The sequence below is a fragment of the Salminus brasiliensis genome, chromosome 1, assembly GCF_030463535.1.
Source record: "Salminus brasiliensis chromosome 1, fSalBra1.hap2, whole genome shotgun sequence".
NCBI classification, from domain to species: Eukaryota; Metazoa; Chordata; class Actinopteri; order Characiformes; family Bryconidae; genus Salminus; species Salminus brasiliensis.
The window spans coordinates 24,265,981-24,282,424 of record NC_132878.1 but is presented as its reverse complement, the minus strand read 5'-3'; the positions used below and the strand labels follow the sequence as shown (position 1 = coordinate 24,282,424).

Genomic DNA, 16,444 nt, shown 5'->3' with positions numbered 1-16,444 from the left:
ACCTAATGAGACAACATTTCATCATAGTCAGTATGCCAGAGTGCACCTTTTATAAAATAGCATAAGGTTATTTATATTATTATTATAAAAATGGGAGCCAAAGAGACAATAATGCTAAACACTGTAAATAAATAATAATAAATAAAATGTTTGAATGTTTGAGGGGAAAAAGCAGAAGTGTACATTTAACTGCTTTTCTGGTTAAACACACTCAAATAAAGCCAAGTAAAATATTAGAGCTGTGATCCTCTTACACAGAGCTCCAGTGACAGTGCATGTCTGGCGCCGTGGCTTAGTTGGTTAAAGCGCCTGTCTAGTAAACAGGAGATCCTGGGTTCGAATCCCAGCGGTGCCTTATGTTGGTCTGTGTTTCAGGAGAGAAAGTAAACTGGCCTGTGTGTAGTGCTATTAATGACACCGGGCTGAAATATATTTGGTTCACCACAGAGGTGATGTTAAAAACGCTCTTCCTTTTCCCACAGATAAAGACAGGCTCACACACTCACTATTGGTGTGCCCTCATGAGTCTATTTCTAAGTATTAAAATTGTTCAGTAAGATTTCTAGGCGGAAAAGTACAAGTAGAGAAAAACGAGGACGAGGAGTTTATGAGGAGTTAATGTTTGTTTGGCTGAAGTTCCTGTATAATAAACAGGCAAATCTTGGATTCAACCTCAGCAGTCCTCTCTCTCTTCCCATGTAATTTGGCTGTTCCGAGATCATGCTCAGTCCCAGAAACATGAATGCGCCCTTTGCTCCTACTGGCTCTGTGGCGCAATGGATAGCGCATTGGACTTCTAGGCTCAGGGTTGAGGCCATTCAAAGGTTGTGGGTTCGAGTCCCACCAGAGGTGCAGTGTTTTTGGCAGTGGATGAGAAAAACCCCTTTCTAGCAGCAACAACAAAAAAGTTAAGTTCAAGAGGCTTCACTGTCCTTTCCACCGTAAAGAAGTAAAGAAATAAAGAACTCAGTGAAGTGAAATAACGCTGCTCCAGGTTCATTCAGCGACATTACACAACACACAACGTCTAAGAAAGAAAGAAAGCAGATATACAATAAGTACAGTAATCTAGGGGTCACACACCCATAACAATAAATGTGATTTCTAGAGGGATTACAGCCATCACTACTCTCACCATGTGTGTCTGTAATGGAGTGAGCCAGCGTGTGTTTGTGAGAACCCGCTGTTTTTAGTTAATGCTCGTCGTGGTTAAACGTGAGCACAAATCCTGGTCATTTCCCTGCATAAGTCCCATTACAGTTTCCCAGTACATTACCAACATAGTTCATGTGTGAATAACCCTTAGGCTGCTTTAACAGATGCTTCTGTGCCTGGATAAAGGGGTTCCTCAGATCTGTAGAAAAGCTTTTGTTGATGGATCTTCATAGGTTCCACTACGCTTATGAGTAAAATAACCATTTTAACTACTTAGTACTATTTCCAGCCCCTTTAATGCTTAGAGTGCACTGTTATAGAGTACAGTCAGCACTAGTAGTAGGTCTAGTTCTCAATAAGGACGTGAAGCTGATTGCAGGACTCATGACTTCAGAGGTCCATGGCTTCACTTAATAAGCTGCTTAGTAGCTGCAACTGGAGCGTCTGGGGTTGGTAATAGTGTATAGTGGTAGACCTAATGAGACAACATTTCATCATAGTCAGTATGCCAGAGTGTACCTTTTATAAAATAGCATAAGGTTATTTATATTATTATTATAAAAATGGGAGCCAAAGAGACAATAATGCTAAACACTGTAAATAAATATTAATAAATAAAATGTTTGAATGTTTGAGGGGAAAAAGCAGAAGTGTACATTTAACTGCTTTTCTGGTTAAACACACTCAAATGAAGCCAAGTAAAATATTAGAGCTGTGATCCTCTTACACAGAGCTCCAGTGAACGTGCGTGTCTCGCGCCGTGGCTTAGTTGGTTAAAGTGCCTGTCTAGTAAACAGGAGATCCTGGGTTCGAATCCCAGCGGTGCCTTATGTTGGTCTGTGTTTCAGGAGAGAAAGTAAACTGGCCTGTGTGTAGTGCTATTAATCACACCGGGCTGAAATATATTTGGTTCACCACAGAGGTGATGTTAAAAACGCTCTTCCTTTTCCCACAGATAAAGACAGGCTCACACACTCACTATTGGTGTGCCCTCATGAGTCTATTTCTAAGTATTAAAATTGTTCAGTAAGATTTCTAGGCGGAAAAGTACAAGTAGAGAAAAACGAGGACGAGGAGTTTATGAGGAGTTAATGTTTGTTTGGCTGAAGTTCCTGTATAATAAACAGGCAAATCTTGGATTCAACCTCAGCAGTCCTCTCTCTCTTCCCATGTAATTTGGCTGTTCCGAGATCATGCTCAGTCCCAGAAACATGAATGCGCTGTTCACTCCTGCCGGCTCTGTGGCGCAATGGATAGCGCATTGGACTTCTAGGCTCAGGGTTGAGGCCATTCAAAGGTTGTGGGTTCGAGTCCCACCAGAGTCGCAGTGTTTTTGGCAGTGGATGAGAAAAACCCCTTTCTAGCAGCAACAACAAAAAAGTTAAGTTCAAGAGGCTTCACTGTCCTTTCCACCGTAAAGAAGTAAAGAAATAAAGAACTCAGTGAAGTGAAATAACGCTGCTCCAGGTTCATTCAGCGACATTACACAACACACAACGTCTAAAAAAGAAAGAAAGCAGATATACAATAAGTACAGTAATCTAGGGGTCATACACCCATCACAATAAATGTGATTTCTAGAGGGATTACAGCCATCACTACTCTCACCATGTGTGTCTGTAATGGAGTGAGCCAGCGTGTGTTTGTGAGAACCCGCTGTTGTTAGTTAATGCTCGTCGTGGTTAAACGTGAGCACAAATCCTGGTCATTTCCCTGCATAAGACCCATTACAGTTTCCCAGTACATTACCAACATAGTTCATGTGTGAATAACCCTTAGGCTGCTTTAACAGATGCTTCTGTGCCTGGATAAAGGGGTTCCTCAGATCTGTAGAAAAGCTTTTGTTGATGGATCTTCATAGGTTCCACTACGCTTATGAGTAAAATAACCATTTTAACTACTTAGTACTATTTCCAGCCCCTTTAATGCTTAGAGTGCACTGTTATAGAGTACAGTCAGCACTAGTAGTAGGTCTAGTTCTCAATAAGGACGTGAAGCTGATTGCAGGACTCATGACTTCAGAAGTCCATGGCTTCACTTAATAAGCTGCTTAGTAGCTGCAACTGGAGCGTCTGGGGTTGGTAATAGTGTATAGTGGTCGACCTAATGAGACAACATTTCATCATAGTCAGTATGCCAGAGTGCACCTTTTATAAAATAGCATAAGGTTATTTATATTATTATTATAAAAAAGGGAGTTAAAGAGACAATAATGCTAAACACTGTAAATAAATAATAATAAATAAAATGTTTGAATGTTTGAGGGGAAAAAGCAGAAGTGTACATTTAACTGCTTTTCTGGTTAAACACACTCAAATGAAGCCAAGTAAAATATTGGAGCTGTGATCCTCTTACACAGAGCTCCAGTGACAGTGCATGTCTGGCGCCGTGGCTTAGTTGGTTAAAGTGCCTGTCTAGTAAACAGGAGATCCTGGGTTCGAATCCCAGCGGTGCCTTATGTTGGTCTGTGTTTCAGGAGAGAAAGTAAACTGGCCTGTGTGTAGTGCTATTAATGACACCAGGCTGAAATATATTTCGTTCACCACAGAGGTGATGTTAAAAACGCTCTTCCTTTCCCACAGATAAAGACAGGCTCACACACTCACTATTGGTGTGCCCTCATGAGTCTATTTCTAAGTATTAAAATTGTTCAGTAAGATTTCTAGGCGGAAAAGTACAAGTAGAGAAAAACGAGGACGAGGAGTTTATGAGGAGTTAATGTTTGTTTGGCTGAAGTTCCTGTATAATAAACAGGCAAATCTTGGATTCAACCTCAGCAGTCCTCTCTCTCTTCCCATATAATTTGGCTGTTCCGAGATCATGCTCAGTCCCAGAAACATGAATGCGCCATTCACTCCTGCCGGCTCTGTGGCGCAATGGATAGCGCATTGGACTTCTAGGCTCAGGATGGAGGCCATTCAAAGGTTGTGGGTTCGAGTCCCACCAGAGTCCCACCAGAGTCGCAGTGTTTTTGGCAGTGGATGAGAAAAACCCCTTTCTAGCAGCAACAACAAAAAAGTTAAGTTCAAGAGGCTTCACTGTCCTTTCCACCGTAAAGAAGTAAAGAAATAAAAAACTCAGTGAAGTGAAATAACGCTGCTCCTGGTTCATTCAGCGACATTACACAACACACGACGTCTGAAAAAGAAAGAAAGCAGATATACAATAAGTACAGTAATCTAGGGGTCATACACCCATAACAATAAATGTGATTTCTAGAGGGATTACAGCCATCACTACTCTCACCATGTGTGTCTGTAATGGAGTGAGCCAGCGTGTGTTTGTGAGAACCCGCTGTTTTTAGTTATGCTCGTCGTGGTTAAACGTGAGCACAAATCCTGGTCATTTCCCTGCATAAGACCCATTACAGTTTCCCAGTACATTACCAACATAGTTCATGTGTGAATAACCCTTAGGCTGCTTTAACAGATGCTTCTGTGCCTGGATAAAGGGGTTCCTCAGATCTGTAGAAAAGCTTTTGTTGATGGATCTTCATAGGTTCCACTACGCTTATGAGTAAAATAACCATTTTAACTACTTAGTACTATTTCCAGCCCCTTTAATGCTTAGAGTGCACTGTTATAGAGTACAGTCAGCACTAGTAGTAGGTCTAGTTCTCAATAAGGACGTGAAGCTGATTGCAGGACTCATGACTTCAGAGGTCCATGGCTTCACTTAATAAGCTGCTTAGTAGCTGCAACTGGAGCGTCTGGGGTTGGTAATAGTGTATAGTGGTAGACCTAATGAGACAACATTTCATCATAGTCAGTATGCCAGAGTGCACCTTTTATAAAATAGCATAAGGTTATTTATATTATTATTATAAAAATGGGAGCCAAAGAGACAATAATGCTAAACACTGTAAATAAATATTAATAAATAAAATGTTTGAATGTTTGAGGGGAAAAAGCAGAAGTGTACATTTAACTGCTTTTCTGGTTAAACACACTCAAATGAAGCCAAGTAAAATATTAGAGCTGTGATCCTCTTACACAGAGCTCCAGTGAAAGTGCATGTCTGGCGCCGTGGCTTAGTTGGTTAAAGTGCCTGTCTAGTAAACAGGAGATCCTGGGTTCGAATCCCAGCGGTGCCTTATGTTGGTCTGTGTTTCAGGAGAGAAAGTAAACTGGCCTGTGTGTAGTGCTATTAATGACACCGGGCTGAAATATATTTGGTTCACCACAGAGGTGATGTTAAAAACGCTCTTCCTTTTCCCACAGATAAAGACAGGCTCACACACTCACTATTGGTGTGCCCTCATGAGTCTATTTCTAAGTATTAAAATTGTTCAGTAAGATTTCTAGGCGGAAAAGTACAAGTAGAGAAAAACGAGGACGAGGAGTTTATGAGGAGTTAATGTTTGTTTGGCTGAAGTTCCTGTATAATAAACAGGCAAATCTTGGATTCAACCTCAGCAGTCCTCTCTCTCTTCCCATGTAATTTGGCTGTTCCGAGATCATGCTCAGTCCCAGAAACATGAATGCGCCCTTCGCTCCTACTGGCTCTGTGGCGCAATGGATAGCGCATTGGACTTCTAGGCTCAGGGTTGAGGCCATTCAAAGGTTGTGGGTTCGAGTCCCACCAGAGTCGCAGTGTTTTTGGCAGTGGATGAGAAAAACCCCTTTCTAGCAGCAACAACAAAAAAGTTAAGTTCAAGAGGCTTCACTGTCCTTTCCACCGTAAAGAAGTAAAGAAATAAAGAACTCAGTGAAGTGAAATAACGCTGCTCCAGGTTCATTCAGCGACATTACACAACACACAACGTCTGAAAAAGAAAGAAAGCAGATATACAATAAGTACAGTAATCTAGGGGTCATACACCCATCACAATAAATGTGATTTCTAGAGGGATTACAGCCATCACTACTCTCACCATGTGTGTCTGTAATGGAGTGAGCCAGCGTGTGTTTGTGAGAACCCGCTGTTGTTAGTTAATGCTCGTCGTGGTTAAACGTGAGCACAAATCCTGGTCATTTCCCTGCATAAGACCCATTACAGTTTCCCAGTACATTACCAACATAGTTCATGTGTGAATAACCCTTAGGCTGCTTTAACAGATGCTTCTGTGCCTGGATAAAGGGGTTCCTCAGATCTGTAGAAAAGCTTTTGTTGATGGATCTTCATAGGTTCCACTACGCTTATGAGTAAAATAACCATTTTAACTACTTAGTACTATTTCCAGCCCCTTTAATGCTTAGAGTGCACTGTTATAGAGTACAGTCAGCACTAGTAGTAGGTCTAGTTCTCAATAAGGACGTGAAGCTGATTGCAGGACTCATGACTTCAGAAGTCCATGGCTTCACTTAATAAGCTGCTTAGTAGCTGCAACTGGAGCGTCTGGGGTTGGTAATAGTGTATAGTGGTAGACCTAATGAGACAACATTTCATCATAGTCAGTATGCCAGAGTGCACCTTTTATAAAATAGCATAAGGTTATTTATATTATTATTATAAAAATGGGAGCCAAAGAGACAATAATGCTAAACACTGTAAATAAATAATAATAAATAAAATGTTTGAATGTTTGAGGGGAAAAAGCAGAAGTGTACATTTAACTGCTTTTCTGGTTAAACACACTCAAATAAAGCCAAGTAAAATATTAGAGCTGTGATCCTCTTACACAGAGCTCCAGTGACAGTGCATGTCTGGCGCCGTGGCTTAGTTGGTTAAAGCGCCTGTCTAGTAAACAGGAGATCCTGGGTTCGAATCCCAGCGGTGCCTTATGTTGGTCTGTGTTTCAGGAGAGAAAGTAAACTGGCCTGTGTGTAGTGCTATTAATGACACCGGGCTGAAATATATTTGGTTCACCACAGAGGTGATGTTAAAAACGCTCTTCCTTTTCCCACAGATAAAGACAGGCTCACACACTCACTATTGGTGTGCCCTCATGAGTCTATTTCTAAGTATTAAAATTGTTCAGTAAGATTTCTAGGCGGAAAAGTACAAGTAGAGAAAAACGAGGACGAGGAGTTTATGAGGAGTTAATGTTTGTTTGGCTGAAGTTCCTGTATAATAAACAGGCAAATCTTGGATTCAACCTCAGCAGTCCTCTCTCTCTTCCCATGTAATTTGGCTGTTCCGAGATCATGCTCAGTCCCAGAAACATGAATGCGCCCTTTGCTCCTACTGGCTCTGTGGCGCAATGGATAGCGCATTGGACTTCTAGGCTCAGGGTTGAGGCCATTCAAAGGTTGTGGGTTCGAGTCCCACCAGAGTCGCAGTGTTTTTGGCAGTGGATGAGAAAAACCCCTTTCTAGCAGCAACAACAAAAAAGTTAAGTTCAAGAGGCTTCACTGTCCTTTCCACCGTAAAGAAGTAAAGAAATAAAGAACTCAGTGAAGTGAAATAACGCTGCTCCAGGTTCATTCAGCGACATTACACAACACACAACGTCTGAAAAAGAAAGAAAGCAGATATACAATAAGTACAGTAATCTAGGGGTCATACACCCATCACAATAAATGTGATTTCTAGAGGGATTACAGCCATCACTACTCTCACCATGTGTGTCTGTAATGGAGTGAGCCAGCGTGTGTTTGTGAGAACCCGCTGTTGTTAGTTAATGCTCGTCGTGGTTAAACGTGAGCACAAATCCTGGTCATTTCCCTGCATAAGACCCATTACAGTTTCCCAGTACATTACCAACATAGTTCATGTGTGAATAACCCTTAGGCTGCTTTAACAGATGCTTCTGTGCCTGGATAAAGGGGTTCCTCAGATCTGTAGAAAAGCTTTTGTTGATGGATCTTCATAGGTTCCACTACGCTTATGAGTAAAATAACCATTTTAACTACTTAGTACTATTTCCAGCCCCTTTAATGCTTAGAGTGCACTGTTATAGAGTACAGTCAGCACTAGTAGTAGGTCTAGTTCTCAATAAGGACGTGAAGCTGATTGCAGGACTCATGACTTCAGAGGTCCATGGCTTCACTTAATAAGCTGCTTAGTAGCTGCAACTGGAGCGTCTGGGGTTGGTAATAGTGTATAGTGGTAGACCTAATGAGACAACATTTCATCATAGTCAGTATGCCAGAGTGTACCTTTTATAAAATAGCATAAGGTTATTTATATTATTATTATAAAAATGGGAGCCAAAGAGACAATAATGCTAAACACTGTAAATAAATAATAATAAATAAAATGTTTGAATGTTTGAGGGGAAAAAGCAGAAGTGTACATTTAACTGCTTTTCTGGTTAAACACACTCAAATGAAGCCAAGTAAAATATTAGAGCTGTGATCCTCTTACACAGAGCTCCAGTGAAAGTGCATGTCTGGCGCCGTGGCTTAGTTGGTTAAAGTGCCTGTCTAGTAAACAGGAGATCCTGGGTTCGAATCCCAGCGGTGCCTTATGTTGGTCTGTGTTTCAGGAGAGAAAGTAAACTGGCCTGTGTGTAGTGCTATTAATGACACCGGGCTGAAATATATTTGGTTCACCACAGAGGTGATGTTAAAAACGCTCTTCCTTTTCCCACAGATAAAGACAGGCTCACACACTCACTATTGGTGTGCCCTCATGAGTCTATTTCTAAGTATTAAAATTGTTCAGTAAGATTTCTAGGCGGAAAAGTACAAGTAGAGAAAAACGAGGACGAGGAGTTTATGAGGAGTTAATGTTTGTTTGGCTGAAGTTCCTGTATAATAAACAGGCAAATCTTGGATTCAACCTCAGCAGTCCTCTCTCTCTTCCCATGTAATTTGGCTGTTCCGAGATCATGCTCAGTCCCAGAAACATGAATGCGCCCTTCGCTCCTACTGGCTCTGTGGCGCAATGGATAGCGCATTGGACTTCTAGGCTCAGGGTTGAGGCCATTCAAAGGTTGTGGGTTCGAGTCCCACCAGAGTCGCAGTGTTTTTGGCAGTGGATGAGAAAAACCCCTTTCTAGCAGCAACAACAAAAAAGTTAAGTTCAAGAGGCTTCACTGTCCTTTCCACCGTAAAGAAGTAAAGAAATAAAGAACTCAGTGAAGTGAAATAACGCTGCTCCAGGTTCATTCAGCGACATTACACAACACACAACGTCTGAAAAAGAAAGAAAGCAGATATACAATAAGTACAGTAATCTAGGGGTCATACACCCATCACAATAAATGTGATTTCTAGAGGGATTACAGCCATCACTACTCTCACCATGTGTGTCTGTAATGGAGTGAGCCAGCGTGTGTTTGTGAGAACCCGCTGTTGTTAGTTAATGCTCGTCGTGGTTAAACGTGAGCACAAATCCTGGTCATTTCCCTGCATAAGACCCATTACAGTTTCCCAGTACATTACCAACATAGTTCATGTGTGAATAACCATTAGGCTGCTTTAACAGATGCTTCTGTGCCTGGATAAAGGGGTTCCTCAGATCTGTAGAAAAGCTTTTGTTGATGGATCTTCATAGGTTCCACTACGCTTATGAGTAAAATAACCATTTTAACTACTTAGTACTATTTCCAGCCCCTTTAATGCTTAGAGTGCACTGTTATAGAGTACAGTCAGCACTAGTAGTAGGTCTAGTTCTCAATAAGGACGTGAAGCTGATTGCAGGACTCATGACTTCAGAAGTCCATGGCTTCACTTAATAAGCTGCTTAGTAGCTGCAACTGGAGCGTCTGGGGTTGGTAATAGTGTATAGTGGTAGACCTAATGAGACAACATTTCATCATAGTCAGTATGCCAGAGTGCACCTTTTATAAAATAGCATAAGGTTATTTATATTATTATTATAAAAATGGGAGCCAAAGAGACAATAATGCTAAACACTGTAAATAAATAATAATAAATAAAATGTTTGAATGTTTGAGGGGAAAAAGCAGAAGTGTACATTTAACTGCTTTTCTGGTTAAACACACTCAAATAAAGCCAAGTAAAATATTAGAGCTGTGATCCTCTTACACAGAGCTCCAGTGACAGTGCATGTCTGGCGCCGTGGCTTAGTTGGTTAAAGCGCCTGTCTAGTAAACAGGAGATCCTGGGTTCGAATCCCAGCGGTGCCTTATGTTGGTCTGTGTTTCAGGAGAGAAAGTAAACTGGCCTGTGTGTAGTGCTATTAATGACACCGGGCTGAAATATATTTGGTTCACCACAGAGGTGATGTTAAAAACGCTCTTCCTTTTCCCACAGATAAAGACAGGCTCACACACTCACTATTGGTGTGCCCTCATGAGTCTATTTCTAAGTATTAAAATTGTTCAGTAAGATTTCTAGGCGGAAAAGTACAAGTAGAGAAAAACGAGGACGAGGAGTTTATGAGGAGTTAATGTTTGTTTGGCTGAAGTTCCTGTATAATAAACAGGCAAATCTTGGATTCAACCTCAGCAGTCCTCTCTCTCTTCCCATGTAATTTGGCTGTTCCGAGATCATGCTCAGTCCCAGAAACATGAATGCGCCCTTTGCTCCTACTGGCTCTGTGGCGCAATGGATAGCGCATTGGACTTCTAGGCTCAGGGTTGAGGCCATTCAAAGGTTGTGGGTTCGAGTCCCACCAGAGGTGCAGTGTTTTTGGCAGTGGATGAGAAAAACCCCTTTCTAGCAGCAACAACAAAAAAGTTAAGTTCAAGAGGCTTCACTGTCCTTTCCACCGTAAAGAAGTAAAGAAATAAAGAACTCAGTGAAGTGAAATAACGCTGCTCCAGGTTCATTCAGCGACATTACACAACACACAACGTCTGAAAAAGAAAGAAAGCAGATATACAATAAGTACAGTAATCTAGGGGTCATACACCCATCACAATAAATGTGATTTCTAGAGGGATTACAGCCATCACTACTCTCACCATGTGTGTCTGTAATGGAGTGAGCCAGCGTGTGTTTGTGAGAACCCGCTGTTGTTAGTTAATGCTCGTCGTGGTTAAACGTGAGCACAAATCCTGGTCATTTCCCTGCATAAGACCCATTACAGTTTCCCAGTACATTACCAACATAGTTCATGTGTGAATAACCCTTAGGCTGCTTTAACAGATGCTTCTGTGCCTGGATAAAGGGGTTCCTCAGATCTGTAGAAAAGCTTTTGTTGATGGATCTTCATAGGTTCCACTACGCTTATGAGTAAAATAACCATTTTAACTACTTAGTACTATTTCCAGCCCCTTTAATGCTTAGAGTGCACTGTTATAGAGTACAGTCAGCACTAGTAGTAGGTCTAGTTCTCAATAAGGACGTGAAGCTGATTGCAGGACTCATGACTTCAGAAGTCCATGGCTTCACTTAATAAGCTGCTTAGTAGCTGCAACTGGAGCGTCTGGGGTTGGTAATAGTGTATAGTGGTAGACCTAATGAGACAACATTTCATCATAGTCAGTATGCCAGAGTGCACCTTTTATAAAATAGCATAAGGTTATTTATATTATTATTATAAAAATGGGAGCCAAAGAGACAATAATGCTAAACACTGTAAATAAATAATAATAAATAAAATGTTTGAATGTTTGAGGGGAAAAAGCAGAAGTGTACATTTAACTGCTTTTCTGGTTAAACACACTCAAATAAAGCCAAGTAAAATATTAGAGCTGTGATCCTCTTACACAGAGCTCCAGTGACAGTGCATGTCTGGCGCCGTGGCTTAGTTGGTTAAAGCGCCTGTCTAGTAAACAGGAGATCCTGGGTTCGAATCCCAGCGGTGCCTTATGTTGGTCTGTGTTTCAGGAGAGAAAGTAAACTGGCCTGTGTGTAGTGCTATTAATGACACCGGGCTGAAATATATTTGGTTCACCACAGAGGTGATGTTAAAAACGCTCTTCCTTTTCCCACAGATAAAGACAGGCTCACACACTCACTATTGGTGTGCCCTCATGAGTCTATTTCTAAGTATTAAAATTGTTCAGTAAGATTTCTAGGCGGAAAAGTACAAGTAGAGAAAAACGAGGACGAGGAGTTTATGAGGAGTTAATGTTTGTTTGGCTGAAGTTCCTGTATAATAAACAGGCAAATCTTGGATTCAACCTCAGCAGTCCTCTCTCTCTTCCCATGTAATTTGGCTGTTCCGAGATCATGCTCAGTCCCAGAAACATGAATGCGCCCTTTGCTCCTACTGGCTCTGTGGCGCAATGGATAGCGCATTGGACTTCTAGGCTCAGGGTTGAGGCCATTCAAAGGTTGTGGGTTCGAGTCCCACCAGAGTCGCAGTGTTTTTGGCAGTGGATGAGAAAAACCCCTTTCTAGCAGCAACAACAAAAAAGTTAAGTTCAAGAGGCTTCACTGTCCTTTCCACCGTAAAGAAGTAAAGAAATAAAGAACTCAGTGAAGTGAAATAACGCTGCTCCAGGTTCATTCAGCGACATTACACAACACACAACGTCTGAAAAAGAAAGAAAGCAGATATACAATAAGTACAGTAATCTAGGGGTCATACACCCATCACAATAAATGTGATTTCTAGAGGGATTACAGCCATCACTACTCTCACCATGTGTGTCTGTAATGGAGTGAGCCAGCGTGTGTTTGTGAGAACCCGCTGTTGTTAGTTAATGCTCGTCGTGGTTAAACGTGAGCACAAATCCTGGTCATTTCCCTGCATAAGACCCATTACAGTTTCCCAGTACATTACCAACATAGTTCATGTGTGAATAACCCTTAGGCTGCTTTAACAGATGCTTCTGTGCCTGGATAAAGGGGTTCCTCAGATCTGTAGAAAAGCTTTTGTTGATGGATCTTCATAGGTTCCACTACGCTTATGAGTAAAATAACCATTTTAACTACTTAGTACTATTTCCAGCCCCTTTAATGCTTAGAGTGCACTGTTATAGAGTACAGTCAGCACTAATAGTAGGTCTAGTTCTCAATAAGGACGTGAAGCTGATTGCAGGACTCATGACTTCAGAAGTCCATGGCTTCACTTAATAAGCTGCTTAGTAGCTGCAACTGGAGCGTCTGGGGTTGGTAATAGTGTATAGTGGTAGACCTAATGAGACAACATTTCATCATAGTCAGTATGCCAGAGTGCACCTTTTATAAAATAGCATAAGGTTATTTATATTATTATTATAAAAATGGGAGCCAAAGAGACAATAATGCTAAACACTGTAAATAAATATTAATAAATAAAATGTTTGAATGTTTGAGGGGAAAAAGCAGAAGTGTACATTTAACTGCTTTTCTGGTTAAACACACTCAAATGAAGCCAAGTAAAATATTAGAGCTGTGATCCTCTTACACAGAGCTCCAGTGAAAGTGCATGTCTGGCGCCGTGGCTTAGTTGGTTAAAGTGCCTGTCTAGTAAACAGGAGATCCTGGGTTCGAATCCCAGCGGTGCCTTATGTTGGTCTGTGTTTCAGGAGAGAAAGTAAACTGGCCTGTGTGTAGTGCTATTAATGACACCGGGCTGAAATATATTTGGTTCACCACAGAGGTGATGTTAAAAACGCTCTTCCTTTTCCCACAGATAAAGACAGGCTCACACACTCACTATTGGTGTGCCCTCATGAGTCTATTTCTAAGTATTAAAATTGTTCAGTAAGATTTCTAGGCGGAAAAGTACAAGTAGAGAAAAACGAGGACGAGGAGTTTATGAGGAGTTAATGTTTGTTTGGCTGAAGTTCCTGTATAATAAACAGGCAAATCTTGGATTCAACCTCAGCAGTCCTCTCTCTCTTCCCATGTAATTTGGCTGTTCCGAGATCATGCTCAGTCCCAGAAACATGAATGCGCCCTTCGCTCCTACTGGCTCTGTGGCGCAATGGATAGCGCATTGGACTTCTAGGCTCAGGGTTGAGGCCATTCAAAGGTTGTGGGTTCGAGTCCCACCAGAGTCGCAGTGTTTTTGGCAGTGGATGAGAAAAACCCCTTTCTAGCAGCAACAACAAAAAAGTTAAGTTCAAGAGGCTTCACTGTCCTTTCCACCGTAAAGAAGTAAAGAAATAAAGAACTCAGTGAAGTGAAATAACGCTGCTCCAGGTTCATTCAGCGACATTACACAACACACAACGTCTGAAAAAGAAAGAAAGCAGATATACAATAAGTACAGTAATCTAGGGGTCATACACCCATCACAATAAATGTGATTTCTAGAGGGATTACAGCCATCACTACTCTCACCATGTGTGTCTGTAATGGAGTGAGCCAGCGTGTGTTTGTGAGAACCCGCTGTCGTTAGTTAATGCTCGTCGTGGAGCTCCCCCCGGTGGAGAACCTAAAACCACCCCAGCACAGCGTGCCTATAAAAACTAGATAACTAGATTTAAAAGAACCTCGTTTTTTAAAAGCAAAAAGTAGATCAGTGTTCAGTGTGAATTATAACTTCCAGCTGTGAAAATACGGGCTACAAATATAGCTCAGCTTTGACGTTTAAAATCGTCACTGAATCCATGTAGACGAGCTTGGGTGCTGTATGATTGGCTGCCTGCTGGACGAGGCGTTGTCTATACCCTTCTTTCTGTGGCTAAACGATCAATCACAATGACGTGTAAGCTAGATCTTCTACTTCCTCACTGACGTAACGAGACTTCCTCAATCCTCCACTTTGATGTTTTTTTTAGTTTATTACGTATTCTATCTAAAATTAATCGATTCACGCTGCCTTCCTAGAAACAAACAAAAAAACAGACCAGCATAGAACCAGCACAGGACCAGCACAGAACCAGCACAGGACCAGAACAGGACCAGCATAGAACCAGCACAGGACCAGCACAGGACCAGAACAGGACCAGAACAGGACCAGCACAGGACCAGCACAGGACCAGCACAGAACCAGAACAGGACCAGCATAGAACCAGCACAGGACCAGCACAGAACCAGAACAGGACCAGCATAGAACCAGCACAGGACCAGCACAGGACCAGCACAGAACCAGCATAGGACCAGCACAGGACCAGCATAGGACCAGAACAGGACCAGAACAGGACCAGCATAGAACCAGAACAGGGCCAGCATAGGACCAGCACAGAACCAGCACAGGACCAGAACAGGACCAGAACAGGACCAGCATAAACCAGTTCAGACCACTTTGGACGAACATGGAGTTCATGCAGGTCTAAGCTGTTTGTTTATTTCATGATGAACGGACCGTCATTTAGCTAAGTTACCTGAAATCAAATATTGAAATAAAATCATATTTCATGTTTTACTTTGAATCTTTTTACATTCACTTTGAACACGTGAGCTGTTTTCCTCTCCCTGTGAAGTCCTCATTTCGGGGGTAAGCTTTTGCTCCAGCAGTGGTGGTGTATATCATTTAGTATACAGGAGGTTTTCTTCATGAGGACACAGGCTTGTTTGATGTGGAGATGAGGTGGTTTGGGGTACACTGTTAAAAGTATAAGACCCTTGAGGAGCATTTGGAAGTTTTTCAGTTTCAGAAGCTTCAAGGACAAATTTCTCTAAAAATGTTCCTCAAGCACCTTTAGAGGTTGCTGCCCAGTTTCTAATTGAAGAACCTCCAAAAGCTCCTTAAGGATCTTATACTTTTAGCAGTGTAGACACACAGGATGCTTTCATGTGAGTTTATATGCTTTCATGTGAGTTTTTCTCCACATTTCTCTATTTCAATATATGGCTTTAAAAAGACAAGTGGTCTAAATGTAACTGAAAATAATCAGAGAACATTACAGTGGCATTTTATTTAGCAGATAATCAGTAATCTGTAACAGAATACACTTTTAGAGTAACCCCAACCCCAACCACACATATATCTCTTTTACAAAAATGAGGACACTGGGGGACTCACATGTGTCCTCTATGGTTAGGATGTTGTGGTTTGGGGGCTTCCAGTAGACCCAAATTGCAGCAGCCGTGCGTGTGTGAGAGGGCATTTGGGAGTTAAACATCTCTAAAACCATGCAGCTATATTAATGAATCGATAAATAAAAAATACCCATTTAGTCTTTAATCCTAATCTCATTTTAGTTTCAATTTAGGTATTTTACAAAAAAAAGACAAGATACAGTTAGTTGCCCTTGTTGGGTAATGTTTCACAGCAAGAGTAAGATAATATATCTATAAGCATTGTCTGAAGATGACATTGAAAGCCTCCACTTTGGCTGCTCCAGCAACTATAAGATCAGCACCAACAGGTTCTTATCTTATCTTATGTCACTGCGTCCTTCTCCAGGAACAATCAGTGTCCATATTTGAATCAATCATTAAGAGTTTAAAGTCTGAAATAGCAAGTAAGATGAGTAAGACTTTTTTTTCCACTCGTGTAGGAGAGGCAGCATGGGCCATATTGAGAAAAGGTCACGAAAAGATCACTCAGCTTGCTGTCCTATAATTCAAATTCTTGCAGTCTGAGCCCACATTTTCAGTTCTGCTGGGTTTGCGGTTCATTTCAGTTTCCTGAACAACATAAACACAATCCTACTAAACAATCTCTGAGG

The 16,444-nt window shown here is 41.4% G+C and overlaps 15 non-coding genes across 15 annotated transcripts; all 15 read left to right on the top strand.

The window, feature by feature from the left end:
• The first annotated feature begins 281 nt into the window (after positions 1-281).
• Positions 282-355, top strand: trnat-agu (transfer RNA threonine (anticodon AGU)). The gene has a single exon. It is a non-coding gene; the product is annotated as a tRNA-Thr (tRNA).
• Positions 356-2,390: 2,035 nt separating this feature from the next.
• Positions 2,391-2,480, top strand: trnar-ucu (transfer RNA arginine (anticodon UCU)). Its single transcript is given in 2 exon segments — positions 2,391-2,427; positions 2,445-2,480. It is a non-coding gene; the product is annotated as a tRNA-Arg (tRNA).
• A 1,057-nt stretch (positions 2,481-3,537) lies between these two features.
• trnat-agu (transfer RNA threonine (anticodon AGU)) lies at positions 3,538-3,611 on the top strand. The gene has a single exon. It is a non-coding gene; the product is annotated as a tRNA-Thr (tRNA).
• Positions 3,612-4,017: 406 nt separating this feature from the next.
• trnar-ucu (transfer RNA arginine (anticodon UCU)) lies at positions 4,018-4,107 on the top strand. Its single transcript is given in 2 exon segments — positions 4,018-4,054; positions 4,072-4,107. It is a non-coding gene; the product is annotated as a tRNA-Arg (tRNA).
• Positions 4,108-5,174: 1,067 nt separating this feature from the next.
• On the top strand, positions 5,175-5,248 carry trnat-agu (transfer RNA threonine (anticodon AGU)). Its single transcript has one exon. It is a non-coding gene; the product is annotated as a tRNA-Thr (tRNA).
• Positions 5,249-5,655: 407 nt separating this feature from the next.
• trnar-ucu (transfer RNA arginine (anticodon UCU)) lies at positions 5,656-5,745 on the top strand. The gene is given in 2 exon segments: positions 5,656-5,692; positions 5,710-5,745. It is a non-coding gene; the product is annotated as a tRNA-Arg (tRNA).
• Positions 5,746-6,802: 1,057 nt separating this feature from the next.
• Positions 6,803-6,876, top strand: trnat-agu (transfer RNA threonine (anticodon AGU)). The gene has a single exon. It is a non-coding gene; the product is annotated as a tRNA-Thr (tRNA).
• Positions 6,877-7,283: 407 nt separating this feature from the next.
• Positions 7,284-7,373, top strand: trnar-ucu (transfer RNA arginine (anticodon UCU)). Its single transcript is given in 2 exon segments — positions 7,284-7,320; positions 7,338-7,373. It is a non-coding gene; the product is annotated as a tRNA-Arg (tRNA).
• Positions 7,374-8,430: 1,057 nt separating this feature from the next.
• trnat-agu (transfer RNA threonine (anticodon AGU)) lies at positions 8,431-8,504 on the top strand. The gene has a single exon. It is a non-coding gene; the product is annotated as a tRNA-Thr (tRNA).
• A 407-nt stretch (positions 8,505-8,911) lies between these two features.
• Positions 8,912-9,001, top strand: trnar-ucu (transfer RNA arginine (anticodon UCU)). The gene is given in 2 exon segments: positions 8,912-8,948; positions 8,966-9,001. It is a non-coding gene; the product is annotated as a tRNA-Arg (tRNA).
• A 1,057-nt stretch (positions 9,002-10,058) lies between these two features.
• Positions 10,059-10,132, top strand: trnat-agu (transfer RNA threonine (anticodon AGU)). The gene has a single exon. It is a non-coding gene; the product is annotated as a tRNA-Thr (tRNA).
• A 1,554-nt stretch (positions 10,133-11,686) lies between these two features.
• On the top strand, positions 11,687-11,760 carry trnat-agu (transfer RNA threonine (anticodon AGU)). The gene has a single exon. It is a non-coding gene; the product is annotated as a tRNA-Thr (tRNA).
• A 407-nt stretch (positions 11,761-12,167) lies between these two features.
• trnar-ucu (transfer RNA arginine (anticodon UCU)) lies at positions 12,168-12,257 on the top strand. The gene is given in 2 exon segments: positions 12,168-12,204; positions 12,222-12,257. It is a non-coding gene; the product is annotated as a tRNA-Arg (tRNA).
• A 1,057-nt stretch (positions 12,258-13,314) lies between these two features.
• Positions 13,315-13,388, top strand: trnat-agu (transfer RNA threonine (anticodon AGU)). Its single transcript has one exon. It is a non-coding gene; the product is annotated as a tRNA-Thr (tRNA).
• A 407-nt stretch (positions 13,389-13,795) lies between these two features.
• On the top strand, positions 13,796-13,885 carry trnar-ucu (transfer RNA arginine (anticodon UCU)). The gene is given in 2 exon segments: positions 13,796-13,832; positions 13,850-13,885. It is a non-coding gene; the product is annotated as a tRNA-Arg (tRNA).
• The last annotated feature ends 2,559 nt before the right edge of the window (positions 13,886-16,444 follow it).